At 46.5% G+C, this 13,257-nt stretch overlaps 1 protein-coding gene across 41 annotated transcripts in view; it reads right to left on the bottom strand.

Annotated features, from left to right (window-relative positions):
* LOC144247416 (uncharacterized) overlaps positions 1–13,257 on the bottom strand; it is a 185,067-nt gene that overhangs the window by 33,082 nt on the left and 138,728 nt on the right. For 33 of the 41 annotated variants that reach the window (XR_014950015.1, XR_014950018.1, XR_014950028.1 and 30 more), the window contains one exon: positions 1,272–13,257. This exon is cut by the window's right edge. The gene's annotated coding sequence lies outside the window, so the exon portion shown is untranslated. The remainder of the gene's footprint in view (positions 1–1,271) is intronic. The other 8 variants (XR_014950022.1, XR_014950033.1, XR_014950032.1 and 5 more) reach the window with 4 other exon arrangements.

Genomic DNA, 13,257 nt, shown 5'->3' with positions numbered 1-13,257 from the left:
CTCAAGAAGGGGGGAAAGGCAAAAAAAAAAAAAAATTAATTAATTAAAAAAAAAATCAAAATTGAGATGCTCTATGCACTGGCCTTCTGCAAAAAAAAAATCTTCTTTTACCACAGGCGTGATATTAATATTCCTCCATATTGAAATATCTATATTTATCGCTTTATTTACCTATATTAATTAATACGTCTGTGGATCGCCACGCACACCTCAATAACTGTATTTATATGCATCCATATCGTGTATATCTTATCTACACGCGCATATATAATAATCACTCTGTGTGTACACACATACACCCCCATATCTGGATCAGCTGGAAAATTATCTCGTGAATATACACACACACATTAAAAAAGAAAAAAAAATAACTAAAAAAATCTCTGCGGTACGAACGCTAATTTTAATTTGATTTTTAGACAGAAAATGGCCATAACCACCGCCCTACATCAGCCGATGGAGACTAAGGAGGAGAAATACACTTATTTTTTCCTTAAAAGGTCTCTAAACACTATTGTATGTGTGTGTATACGGCTCTAAATATACACACCCGCGCTCACACATATACACATAGAGAGAGGAAATTTTTCTAAAATAAAATAAAGATGTCAAAGCACAACTCACAGCTCCCAAGAGCCTAACCCGTGGATTTAAAAGCTAAACATCACAAGTTAGGGTCTCAGGGATTGAGAGGGGCGCAACAAACTAGTCCTTGCAAAAAAAAAAAAAAAAAAAAAAAATTAAAAAAAAAAAAACCAAAACCAACGGGGATCAAAAAATAATAATCATAAAAAAAAAAAAAAAGATCAAAAGGAGAAAGAGGAAAAGAATAGCAGGCAAGTTCAATTCATGGCTCAAGATTACAAAACAGGACACACAGGTGCAAGGAAAGAGCTTCTCTAAGGACCCTCTGTTGAGAGAATACATTCCATTTTTAATCGTTTATACAACAACAAAAAAAAAAAAATCAAAAAATGACATGGCGCGGCAGGTTCCCTTCCAGCTCCCAACAAGGTCGCTTGCGACAAACCCACGAAAAAGTCGCCGCATTTAAATAACGAGGAGGAAGTGTGGGGCAGTGACGGAATTATTTTCATTGTTTCACCGAGGAGGAATGCAGCACCAGGAGCAGCAATCCGCCGCTCGCCCCGGCCCCGGCACAAAGCGAGGGCAGCGGCAGCGAGGCGCTGCCTCCCCGCCCCCTCCAGCCCCGCCGATGGAGAAAAACCCCCGAGTGGCCCAAAAAGCAGGTAAAAGCTGTAAAAACTCACCGTTCGAAGCGGGGCAGGCTCCGGTCACGGCGCTGCGGAGAAGGGCCGGGCAGTGCCCGCTGCGGGCTGGGTGCTTTGACACCCGAGCGGTGCGCGCTGCGCGCAGCTGGGCGCTCTTTAACATCATTCCCCCCTTTTTTTTTTGGTTAAAAAAAAAAAAAATAGGGGCTAAAGGGAAAAGCGAGGGGAGAAAAAATAATAATAAAAAAAAAAGAGGTGGTGGGGGGGTTGGTTGGTGGGGGGGTGTTGGGGGGAGGAAAGGGAAAGGAGCCGAATTCCTCCGCAGCTCCGCTCGCTGCCGCCCTCCGCGCTGCCCGGCAATGCCGCCGCCGCTGTTGTTATTATTATTATGATGAAGAGACGGGGCTGCTGGGGGGCTGCGGGAGCCGGGGCCAGCCCGGTGCCGGAGCGAGCCCCAGACTGTCAGCGGGGAGGAGGAGGAGGAGGAGGAGGAGGAGGAGGTGGAGGAGGAGGAGGAGGAGGAGGAGGAGGAAGGGCGCGGGCAGCAGCAGCGCCGCAGCCCCGGCCGCCCTCCCCTGCCAGCCGCCGGCCGGGGCTTCAAAGGAAAACCTGGAGAAAAAGCGGCTGGCCCGGGAGAGGAGGGTGCGAGCACACACACACACACACACACACACACACACACACACACACACAAAGGACTCCATCCTGCACCGACTCCTCTCTCCGAGCACCTTGTGCACCCCCAGCCAATGGAAATTTACGCCGGCCATAACCCAGAGCAGGATCCCGTCCCCGGCTTGCCACCTCCTTCCCTCCGCTCTTCTCCCCCTTCCCTCCCTCCGTCCCCCCCATCCCCACCCCCCCGCCCAAATAAATAATACGGGTCCGCACCCTCCACCCAGCTCTGCAGCCGCTGTAGGCCCAGCGGCATCGGCGGGGAGAAGGCGAAGCGCACCGGAGGGCCCGAGGTTAAAAATGCAAAATATCCGGCGCTGCCCAGGGCAGGTCCCCCCGGCCCGGCCCCGCCGCCGCCCGCCCGGGGCAGCGGTAACAGGCACCATTACGGAGCCATCATCATCATCATCATTCACTCCGTCCTTTTCTCACCTCAGGAGTCTGAGCCCATTCACCAAAGTCCTTCCTCGTCCAGGAGCTCAAATATTTTCTTTTTTTTTTTTTTTCTTTTTTTTTTTTTTTCCTTTCCTTCTGGATCAGCCAGTCCCGACATCATTAAACTATAGTCCTCCTCTTCCTCCTCCTTCCTTCTCCCCCTCTCTGTCTCCCCCTCTCTTTTTTTTTTTCTTTTTATTTCAAAAAAAGGGGGAGTGGGGGGGTGGCTGGGGGGTGTGGGGGGGAAGCAGACATAGCTGCATGAAGTGGCTGCCTTTTCGAAAGCACATTTAATCTTTCCTGGCTCCCCTAGGCTTCGATGAATTAGAAGGGAAAGGAGAGGAGAGGGGGAAAGAAAAAATCCAGGCAAGGGAGGCTGTTGAGGGACAGCAAGCATCAGGCTCAAATCAACGACCAGATGAAAATGTACTAGACCACACTGCCCCCTCTCTTCCTCTCGCTCTGTCTCCTTCTCTCTCACACACTCTCACTCCTGGAAAGCTTCAGTGTCTGGTTACAGACTCTTTTGGATCCTTCCCCCCCGCTCCCCACCCTCGCCCTTTGCCAACTATCCTAGAGATTCCTTGCATGCCTACTTAAATCTTTAACAGAATAAGGACCCGGCTCCCCCCGCCGCCAGCGCCGCACTCTCTCACACACTCACGCACTCTCTCACACACTCACGCACTCTCTCACACACTCACACACTCCACTGCCGGTCACCCTTCCCAATAATCTCTCAAGCTGCCGGCAGAATCCCGCCGGCGCATCCCCGCCGCATCCCCGCCGCATCCCCGCCGGGTACCAGCCCCGGCACCCTCCGGCGGCCGCTCCCGCTCCGCCTTCCCGAGGGGCTGCAGGGGCTGGAGGGGGGAGCAGAGGGGCCGCAGCCCCTCGCCTGGCATCCCCGCGCCCGGCGGTGGGTTTTAAAACAATCAAACCCGGCGCTGGCTCTCGCGGGTGCCCCCGCTCCGCCCCGCCGCAGCCGCCCGTGGAAATCGCACGCCCCACGCCTGCAGTGAGGCAGGCAGACTGCCTGGCTCATGCCCGTGATGACTTTAGAGCTGACAACCTCCTCTCCTCGACCCCCCCTTCCCCTCCACACCCACCCCTGCGCTCAATGGCAGCGCCGCTGCCTCTCGCACCAGACTATATTTGCAATATGTGCTAATTTACCAGCTATATGCCCTTGGATTTTAAAATGAACTCATCAGTCAATGTTTCTAGTAGCGATGCTCCCTCTCTCTGCCTCTCACACACCCTCCACTGCAGACATGTTACTCATTCCGCAAGCATTTCCTCCCCGAATGTCCGTCAGACGCATATACACTTCATTGATCAAACCAAATCCCCTGATAACAATAAATAATAATACAGACAGTTAACATCAGCGGGGAGTGGAGCGGGGGGGCGCGGGGGGAGAGACAAAGATGACGACTAAATCTGCATTGTGCTTCAGGAGGCTGAGCCCTGCCTTTCCCAGGGATGCTCGGCACAATGCGGGGCGCAGGTAGCCCCAAAACCTCACCCTGGGGCCTTCCCCAGCCCCCCCGTTTGCCCAAACGCTGGGGATGTTGATGTTTAATACCTGAACCCACACAGGCTTCAAAAGGTGTTTGTAGGAACAGAAAGTGGGTCTGGCTGTGGAGGAGAGGAAGCATCTCACGCAAAATCCAGCAATAAATCCAGGCAGTTCCTTTGTTACACCGAGCACCGCACAGACGCTCAGGAATTAAAGGTATCTGTGCACCCAAAGCCACAAGGATTTCCAGAAACACCTTTCAGCTCGCCCTGAAATCCTTTCCCTTCCTACTGAAAGCAGGGATCACCTATGCAAGGCACCAGGTTGGGAAGAAAGGCTGTTAAACATCCCTCTGCCTGATATTTCAGGGGCTTTAGGGCTGCTGTGGCTTCATTTCCCAATTTTCTGGGGCTGAAACAGGGGAGGCAGGAGTTTGGGATTGCCCCTTGGGATTTTGGCTGGTTAGACAGCTTGTGTGGGTCTGGCAAGGAGAAAGTGGCTGCAGTGTGAGTGTTCGGGAAGTTGGGCAGGGTGGGGCTATCTAGAAATCTTTGACTCACTGGGGTAACTCCCTGAGCACAGGAATGAAATTACTGCTCCAAGCAAACTGCGTTTTATTGAGCAGCAGCCTCAGAATGAAATTCTGCATGCACACGGAGCTGGGGACAGCTAAAATGAACACATGGAAACAAATATATAGCCCGTAATTAAATTATTGGGTGCAATGCAGAAGCCTCTGGGTGATGGAAGAGGTGGGATTATGCAGCAAAGTCAGTTTGGGAATGCACGGGTACAAATTTTCTTATTTATACCGGCATAATCCTGAGTGGCATCAGCCTAGATAAGGGAAGAATCCAACCTGTGTAGTGAGGGATCTAATCTTTGGGAAAAGTAGTCTGGATTAGTGACTGTATCTGCCAACCATCCTTTCACTCCCTTTAGAGTCCCTCACCACCACTGCAAGATTTTGCCATCACGCAGAGCACTTCACATCCATTGTCTCCTGATCTTCCTTCCCAATAAAAAATGTTTGATTCTTTTTTTCCCAAAGTTTTGTAGCAAACATACAATTTCTTTATACACTTTAGCCAAGCCTTCGGAGGATACTTATTTCAAGCAGTTAACACCTGACCCCAATTTTTGTGGGTAATTAGTGAGCTAGATAACCACACAAAGTGGGTAATTATTTAGTACCCAAGGGTACTGTACAAGAGGGTAGAGGCTGGCAGTGTTAACAAAAGCACATCCCTAATTATTGTATCCATCCTGATGTTTTAAGAATGGTTACTTCCACCTAATGATCCATGATAAATCAGGAAACTCCTCTGCCTCCCTTGGATGGGATAACCAAGGGCAGGAAGGGAGGGCAAAGCCAACGAGAGGCACAACTTCAATTTGTGCAAGCTCCAAGAGAAGAGAGAGGAATCCCTTCGGAGAGGCAGCAATAACCATCCCTAAAAACCACCAGGTTGGTTGGGAAGGCTGGAAAAGCCACGAGGGAGGTTTGTAGGGAATGCCTCAGGCCCTGCTGATGGATCCTCGTGTGCAACTCCATCGTGCTCCAACCAAAAAACCATTTTGTTCCTGGAAAATCACTTTAAAGCTGTACAAACGGGGTGGTTTGTATTTAGGGAGGGTCAGAAATGCCAAGGAGTTGCACTAGGCGGGGGGGGAAAAAATCATATTTGATGAATTTCAATTATCCATCACAGCCAATATTTATGTTGCCACAACCACATTTGCCCCACGGGAAATGTTGCATCCTCAGAGGGGTTGTCCTCAAATTTAAGAAGGGAGAAATGGGAACTATATTGAAGTAGAAACTCAGTAAGATTTCATTCTTAAATCCATACAAATATCCCCAAGGCAGGTGTCAGAGGAGGGTGACAGGAAAAGGAGCAACAGCCACAAAGGAAAATTCAACAAATTCCACCTCAACTCTGAGGTGCCCTGGGAGGTTTTTGGGTTCTCCCTGCCCGGAGCCATCCTGGATGTGTCCCCGTGTCCCTGCTCCAGGTGACCCTGCCTGGGAATGGGGGATCTCCAGAGCTCCCTTCCCACCCCAAATGCTCTGGGATTCTGAGAAGAAAAAATAAAAATTTGGTTTAATCAGCAGCAGCAGGTGATAAAGAAGTGTTTGCTGGAAACAGATCCAAGGCCTGGAACACAGAGCCCCCATCCCCTGAGCACTTCACACTCACTTAAGGACATCCTCAACCAAGACATTCCGCTCAGAGGAAAAGCACTTTCCTCTTTTAATTGCTTTTATGAATCACCACCGAGGTCCACACACTTCATTTACTGGACTCCAGCAACCCTGTTTTGCAAACACTCAAATACCAAAATGTTAAAGGCCTCCAGGCTGTCAAAAATAATAAAATAAAAATAATAATAAAACAAAAATAATAAAAAATAGAGGTGTCGTTCTGTTTGGTTTGATCCCAACTTTGCATTTAACTCAGCTTGCTGCTCTAGGCCAGGCACTACACAAAAAACCCACAACTGGCAGCATCACCTGGCCCTGTGACCACCAGGAATTCAAAATTTAAACAGAGAAAGTTTGAGGGGTTTCCACAACTTCTCATATTTCTCTGTTGTTCTGTGGTTTGTTGGGTTTGGGGTTTTTGATTTTTTTTCTGGAGTGAAATAACCACAACAGAAAGAGGCCTGAAAATTGTTCTCATATTTAAAAAGGGGCCAAGTCTCTGCAGTCCATTTGTAAATAAATATAAATAAAATTGGTATCCCCTCCATTAATGCTCTCAGGGATATGGTTTGCAGGAAATTCTTGCAGAAATGGAGTGAAAGTTTGCAGAGAGAAGCTGGAAAACAGAAAGGAAGAATGAATTTAATCATGGAGACAGGATCAAAGGAAGGAGAGTCCTTGGTAGGTGCTGTTGTAGCAGAAAGTAGAATAAATACAAACTATTACAATATTTTTTTCCCCCTCAGATCAATTGGAATTAGCAATTCAAAGGGGAAGCCACAGGAGAAGGGATGTTCAGCCAGGGAGGAAGCTTTAGGGACTTCAGCATTAACTCCAAAACCTTGAGGCCTTTTTGAGACCAGTCAATAACTTCACTCTGGGCCAAGTGGACAGAGATCATTTAGGAAATATCTTTAAAATAACGCTTAGAACTCAGCTGTAAAGGACAGCATACATGAGAATAGTCTCCAAATTAATACAATGTCTTCAGGGGAGTAAAAAAATTCAGTAATAAAAATCAAGAATTCGAATGATGCGAGGAAAGGTAAAATTCAGAGTGCAAAGCAAAACTGGGCGAAGTTGTCATGATTTAGACATTTCCAGAATGGTGCTCCTGACAACCAAAAGCTTCTCATTTGAGGCTCACTGTTTTGCAGAGCAATTGCACAGCAAATCACTGATAAAATCAGCATTCTGTAAAAACACAGAACCGTCAGGACAACACTTACCACATCCCTGGTGGGTTGTGGATCCTTGGAAGAAGCTGCAGTGTCCAGATCGATTTTGTCACCCTCGTCTCATCCCCTGGCATTCAACAGAGAGGACAGAGCGTGGTTCAGAATCATCCCAGGCCCATTTCAGCACCACCAAATCCTTTTCACCCAGCAACTTTCCCCTCCAAACCAGCAGATTTTGCCTCCCCCAAGCATAAAAAAGTGGTGGTTGGATTTTCCCCCCACCCTTCAGTTCTGCCAACAGGTTCTCCTTGAGCCTCAACTCCACCCCTCCCTGGATAACGGGGAAAAATGGAAATAATAAAGGTGAGAAAGCCATAAAATGATTGGATCTTAAGCAAGGGAAAAGGAAAATGAGGCAGTGGGAAAAGCCCTGCACTTACTGAAACCCAGGATTAGGGAAAAGGGAAGAATTCAACAAAAGGTCAGCCAATATCACAGAGGGATTTGGAGGGAAAGGTCACAAAGACTGATTCATCCAAAATCAGAGAAGTGGCAACACCGTACCCAGAATTTCTGTTTTGTCTGCCCTGATCCTGAGTTCTCCTAAAACAAAATGGGTTTAACCAATTTGAAATTCAAGGTGAAACCCAACATTATGTGGATGAAGACACACAAAGAATGATTACATCACTCTGGCATGATCTGCCAAATCCATCTCACATAAAGCACCCAAACCTTTCACATTTCACGTGGGTTCAGGGCCACCAAAAGTTAAAGACTAAATTAATTCAGAACACAAAAAAAGCTCCAAGGAGCTCACTCTTATTTGTCTTATTATAATTATTATTATTCTCGTATTTCACTCTTAAACTCAATCTTATTTATTAAATCTAACCTGGTTTGGGGAGATAAGATTTGAGGTTTCACCCTGAAATCTGGCAAATTTTGAAATAAATCAGTTACTAAGAGATGGAGCTGTAGGAATATGTTACCCTACAAGGCTGCCACAAAAAAAAAAAAAAAAAAATGTCTGGTCAACATTTAATGCTTTTTTAAACTTTAATTCAAATTCCAATAGAGTTATTGCATGAAAAGGTGGAGTCCCTCAATCAAATCTTTTTTTTCTTTTTTTTCTTTTTTTTTTCCCCTGAAAAAGCCAGTAAAAATAATACCTGTTGAGGCTGTTCAATTGGAGCTTAAACTGCTGAACTTAAATTCAACTTGCAGAAAGTTTAGGGACAATTTGGGAATCTGAGCTGGCAGGAAAAGTGGAAAAATTAAAGATGCACAAGACTGAGAAGAGAGCTAGAATTGTATTTCAGTAGGAAAGGAGTGCTAGGGTCACTATGAAAAATAAGGATTGTAATTCCCAGATTGGAGTGCTGCAGTCCACACATCCATTCCCATCTCCTCCAGAAATTCAGTATTTTCAATCCTTGATAATAACATAACTATTGCACCTAAGAAAGGAGCTGGGAGCCTGAGCCTCAGTTGATGTCTCAGAGGGACCTGAGGAACCTCAAAGTTCCAGAATTCTTCAGCATCCCCCAGAGCTCCCGTCAGACTCCTCACCTTCTCACCAGCACTGCTTTCTTTTTAAAGAGAGGGTGGAGCTGCCTAAAAGACAAAACAAAGGCTTCTTTCCCAGGTTTTCTATTACTACACCTGACACAATTTAAAACGGGGAAAAAAAAATCCCTCCAAACATATTTCTCGCAAGAAAAAAAAAATACATGTTCCAGCCACTGCTTAAGAATGAAACCCAAGGGTAGGACACCAAAATATTTTCTCCAGCTGGTGGTGGGTGCAAGGCACCAATCCCTGCACAGGGACGGGAGGAGCTGGCACAGAGGAATCCCAAATTCCAAGCACAGGGGAATCCCTGGCACAGAGCAATCCCAAAGCAGCAGAGAGGATCTCTGGAGTCTCTCCATCCCTTCCCCTTTCCTGCCTGCTTTATCCACCCAGACTGAAAACTCCTGGGGAAAAGGGATGTGTGCTCACAGGGGAGACTCTGGGATGCTGAAATTTTTCAGGAGAGACTCTGGGATGCTGAGATATTTCGGTGTTGCTACCAAAAATCAAAGCTCTGGGCTCTCCAGGTGGGGAATTCTGTCTGTGGTGGAACAGGTTCTCCTTGAGCTCCAACTCCACCCCTCCCTGGATAATGGAGAAAAATTGAAATAATAAAGGTGAGGCCATAAAATGAACATGTTCTCCTTGAGATCCAATTCCACCCCTCCTTGGATAACAGGGAAAAATTGAAACAATAAAGCTGAAAAGGCCATAAAATGAACAGGTTCTCCTTGAGCTCCAACTTCATCCCTCCTTGGATAATGGGGAAAAATTGAAATAATAAATGTGAAAAGGCCATAAAATGAACATATCCTACTTCAGCTCCAACTGCATCCCTCCTTGGATAAAGGGGGAAAACTGAAATAATAAAGATGAGGCCATAAAATGAACAGGTTCTCCTGGAGCTCTGACTCCACCCCTCTCTGTATAACAGGGAAAAATTGAAATAATAAAGGTGAAAAGGCCATGAAATGAACAGGTTCTCCTTGAGCTCCAGCTCCATCCCTCCCTGGATAAACCTGAAATAATAAAGGTGAGAAGACCATAAAGTGATTGGATCTTAAGGTGGTAAAGTAGGAAAAATTAAAATGGTTTTTCTGTGGCTGTGGATGCAGAAACACCCAGCTGGTGTCCAGCCACTCCACTGGTGCTGGGAGCAGATAAAAACCAGGGAGCCACGTCTGGAGAGGGATGTGAGAGACAGGGCGAGTGTCAGGACCGTGCTGGGCCCAGCAGAGCTGCTCGTGCCAGGAACAGCAGCAGGAGGCAGCTCCTGCTGCCCCTCTGCACTTCTGCAGCGCCTCACTGCAGCCTCTGCTGCACCCTAACTCACTGCTCCTCCTGCCCGTAATGCAAAAAGACAGCCTTAACACTTCCAGGAGATGCAACGTGAGGAAAACAGGCAGAAAAATCTGAATTTCGGCCTATTTACACTGATAATAAATCACGTTGCTGAGGATTTTTAATGTGTTGTAATAACGCTCTCGAGGCGATTGCATAAAAATAGTTTTGGATGATAAATCTTATCAGTGTTGACTCTGCAAAGCAAAAATCAGAAACATTTCTTCCCGGTGTGATCCTTGCAATTCCAGCGTGAGTGTCTCTGAACAGCTCATTCAGGATCAGTTCCTCTGCCTTTACAACTCCCTTAGGAGGAACAAGGACCTCTATTTTATAGGCAGGGAGCAGAACCAAAGAAAAATAAGTGACTCATCCCAGACCCCACAGGGAGCCCACAGCAGAACTTCTGGGCCTGCATCAAGGGCTTAATAAAGAAAAAGAAATTATTTCGCTCGAAAGGCAGAGGCTGTGCGGCCCATCAATAATAAAACAAGACAAGCCCCACGAGCTGCACACGAGCAAGGGACAAGATTAAAGTGCCAGCCTTCATTCACCTGGTGTCTCCAGGAAATCCAAACTCGTGCTTCCCACAGGAAACACCAATTCCCAGAGAAATCCCCCCCAAAGCCACCTTTAACTGGGATAATTCAGCAGCAGCCCCTCATCCTCACTGTTTGACCCACATGGGTGGTCCCTGCTCCTCGCTGGAGCTGCTGGTCCACGTGGAGCCAAGTGCAGCAGCAGCTCCCGAGTGATTATTTGATCACTTTCCTGCTTAATTGCCACTTTTAATTACTCGCATGGCAACAACAAAAAGTCAATCTGGCAACGGAAATCCATTCTTTGAACAACTTCTGCCTCTTCCCTCAGACACAGACTATTGCTCCATAAGCCATTCCTGATTAATAAGGGCCCCTCATGGGAAAGCCACTGGATTTCATTTCCTTCAGCTGACAGCCCCAAGTCCCCAAAAAGCAAGGGCAAAAGAACTCTTATTTTATCGTGGAAGATGACACTGTTTTTTCCCCTTGCCATTTTCCTTCAGGAAGCTATATTAGCACTACATTTGCTCCTCCATGTGGTGGGATTTCTTAAATAAAAACGTATGTTCTATATGTCTGAGCTTGGAACCAGAGCCGCATTAGCCTGTTAACCATCCACGTTTGCTTCAGACTTGGCCAGCCACCTAGAAAACCTGCCAAGACCTCTCTGGCAGCGTTTTCCTCACAGTTCCAGGAAAACATGGAATATTCAAAGAATTTCAGGGCCTCCCGGCTTCGTTTGTCACCACTCTCCTTGCCCACTTAGAGCTAAATCACAGGCAAATTGCTCTAATGCCCTATTAAAGATTTAAAAATGGCCTTCTCCAGAGGAGGGTATCTGAGGACAAATCTCTGCTAATATATAATGCAAAAGCCCTGTTCAGATGTGATGCAATGTGGCAGGAGGGAGCTGCTTCCCAGTCCTGCAGCTTCCCAAGGGAGTTCTGTCCTGTCTGGGGCTTTTAGAGCTCCCCCAGCTAACCCAGGCAAAGAGAGGTTGGTTTTGTGCTCGCTGTTATTCCAGAAATGGCTGCGATCTCACAGAGGGATATTAGATGGGATATTGGCAATAAATTCATCCCTGTGAGGGTGGGAATGGAATTCCCAGAGAAGCTGTGGCTGTCCCTGGATGCCTGGAAGTGTCCAAGGCCAGGCTGGAGCAGCCTGGGATGGTGGAAGGTGTCCCAGCCACGGCAGGGGTGGAATTAAATTATTTTTAAGGTCCCTTCCAACCCAAACCATGCTGGGGTTCTGAACCCATTGAGATTTCAGAGTAAGAAGCAAACAAAAAAGTGGATTTCCAGCAGAAATTGGGGCAATGCTGTTAAAGACAGGCTGGGTGTCACTGCCACAGCCTGGCTGTGAGCTGACCCAGGGACAGGGAGGTGACCAAATGACATCGATTCCATACCCAAAATTCAGAGCAGGATCCATGGGAGTGGCACTGGAGACATTGCCTTTGCCATTTAAACCAGCAGCCAGCTCCCCTATAAGAGGAAAACCCTGAGTGAACAAAGTCACTCCTAACCAAGAGTGGCCCAGAGAAAAAGGCTTAAAATAATTTTTAAATAATTTAGAGAGGGTTTTTTTCCTTACAGAGAATAAAACCTCTCTGTGATTTCAGATGTCAAGCAGACTTTTCTTGATTCCCATCACTAATTTATGGATTAAACATTTAACCCTTGACTTGAGTATGGATTGAGAGTTCCCTGTTGCTGAGAGTGAAGCAATAATAAAAATTCATATAATATTATAAATATTTTATTTATAACATTATACATTTAAAGTATATTTCTTGTATTATAAATTTATTGTGTTATAAAATAATAAAAAAATAAATATGATATCTCTGAGCAGTGACTTCAATCCTAAAACCTCCAACCAGCCCTGATTCAGCAGCCTCACTACCTCTTTACAAACATGGAATGCACTGGACACTGATTGTGTTTTTTCCATTAACACCTCCCCTGGTTAACTCCTCATTCAATAATTATTCTCACATGCAAATGAAGGCAAGCACGTGACTGAACTATCTCAGGACTCTTAGAAAATCAGTTCCTTTCCCACTCTCCAAAATCTGCAGCAGAGAGCAGTGGAGCCTTCCCTTCTTCCCTTCCAAATTCCTTCCTGCTTTCCCTTCTTCCCTTCCAATTTCACATTTTCCCTTCTTCTCTTCCCATTTCCTTTGTATTTTCCCTTCTTTCCTTCCAGATTCCTTCCTGTTTTCCCTTCTTCCCTTCCAACTTCCTTTGTGTTTTTTTCCTCTTCCAATTTCCAGATGCCTTCCAGTTATCTCTTCTTCCCCTTCAAATTCCTTCCTGTTTTCCCTTCTTCCCTTCCAATTTCCTTCCATTCTTCCCTTCCAATTTCCTTCCTGTTTTCCCTTCTTCCCTTCGAACTTCCTTTGTGTTTTTAGCTCTTCCCTTCCAGTTGCCTTCCAGTTATCTCTTCTTCCCCTCCAAATTCCTTCATGTTTTCCCTTCTTCCCTTCCAATTTCTTTCCCTTCTTCCCTTCCAATTTCCTTCCCTTCTTCTCTTCCAATTTCCTTTG

The sequence above is a fragment of the Lonchura striata genome, chromosome 24 (genome assembly GCF_050655825.1).
Source record: "Lonchura striata isolate lonStrDom1 chromosome 24, ASM5065582v1, whole genome shotgun sequence".
NCBI classification, from domain to species: Eukaryota; Metazoa; Chordata; class Aves; order Passeriformes; family Estrildidae; genus Lonchura; species Lonchura striata.
This window is presented reverse-complemented; position numbering and strand designations above follow the sequence as displayed.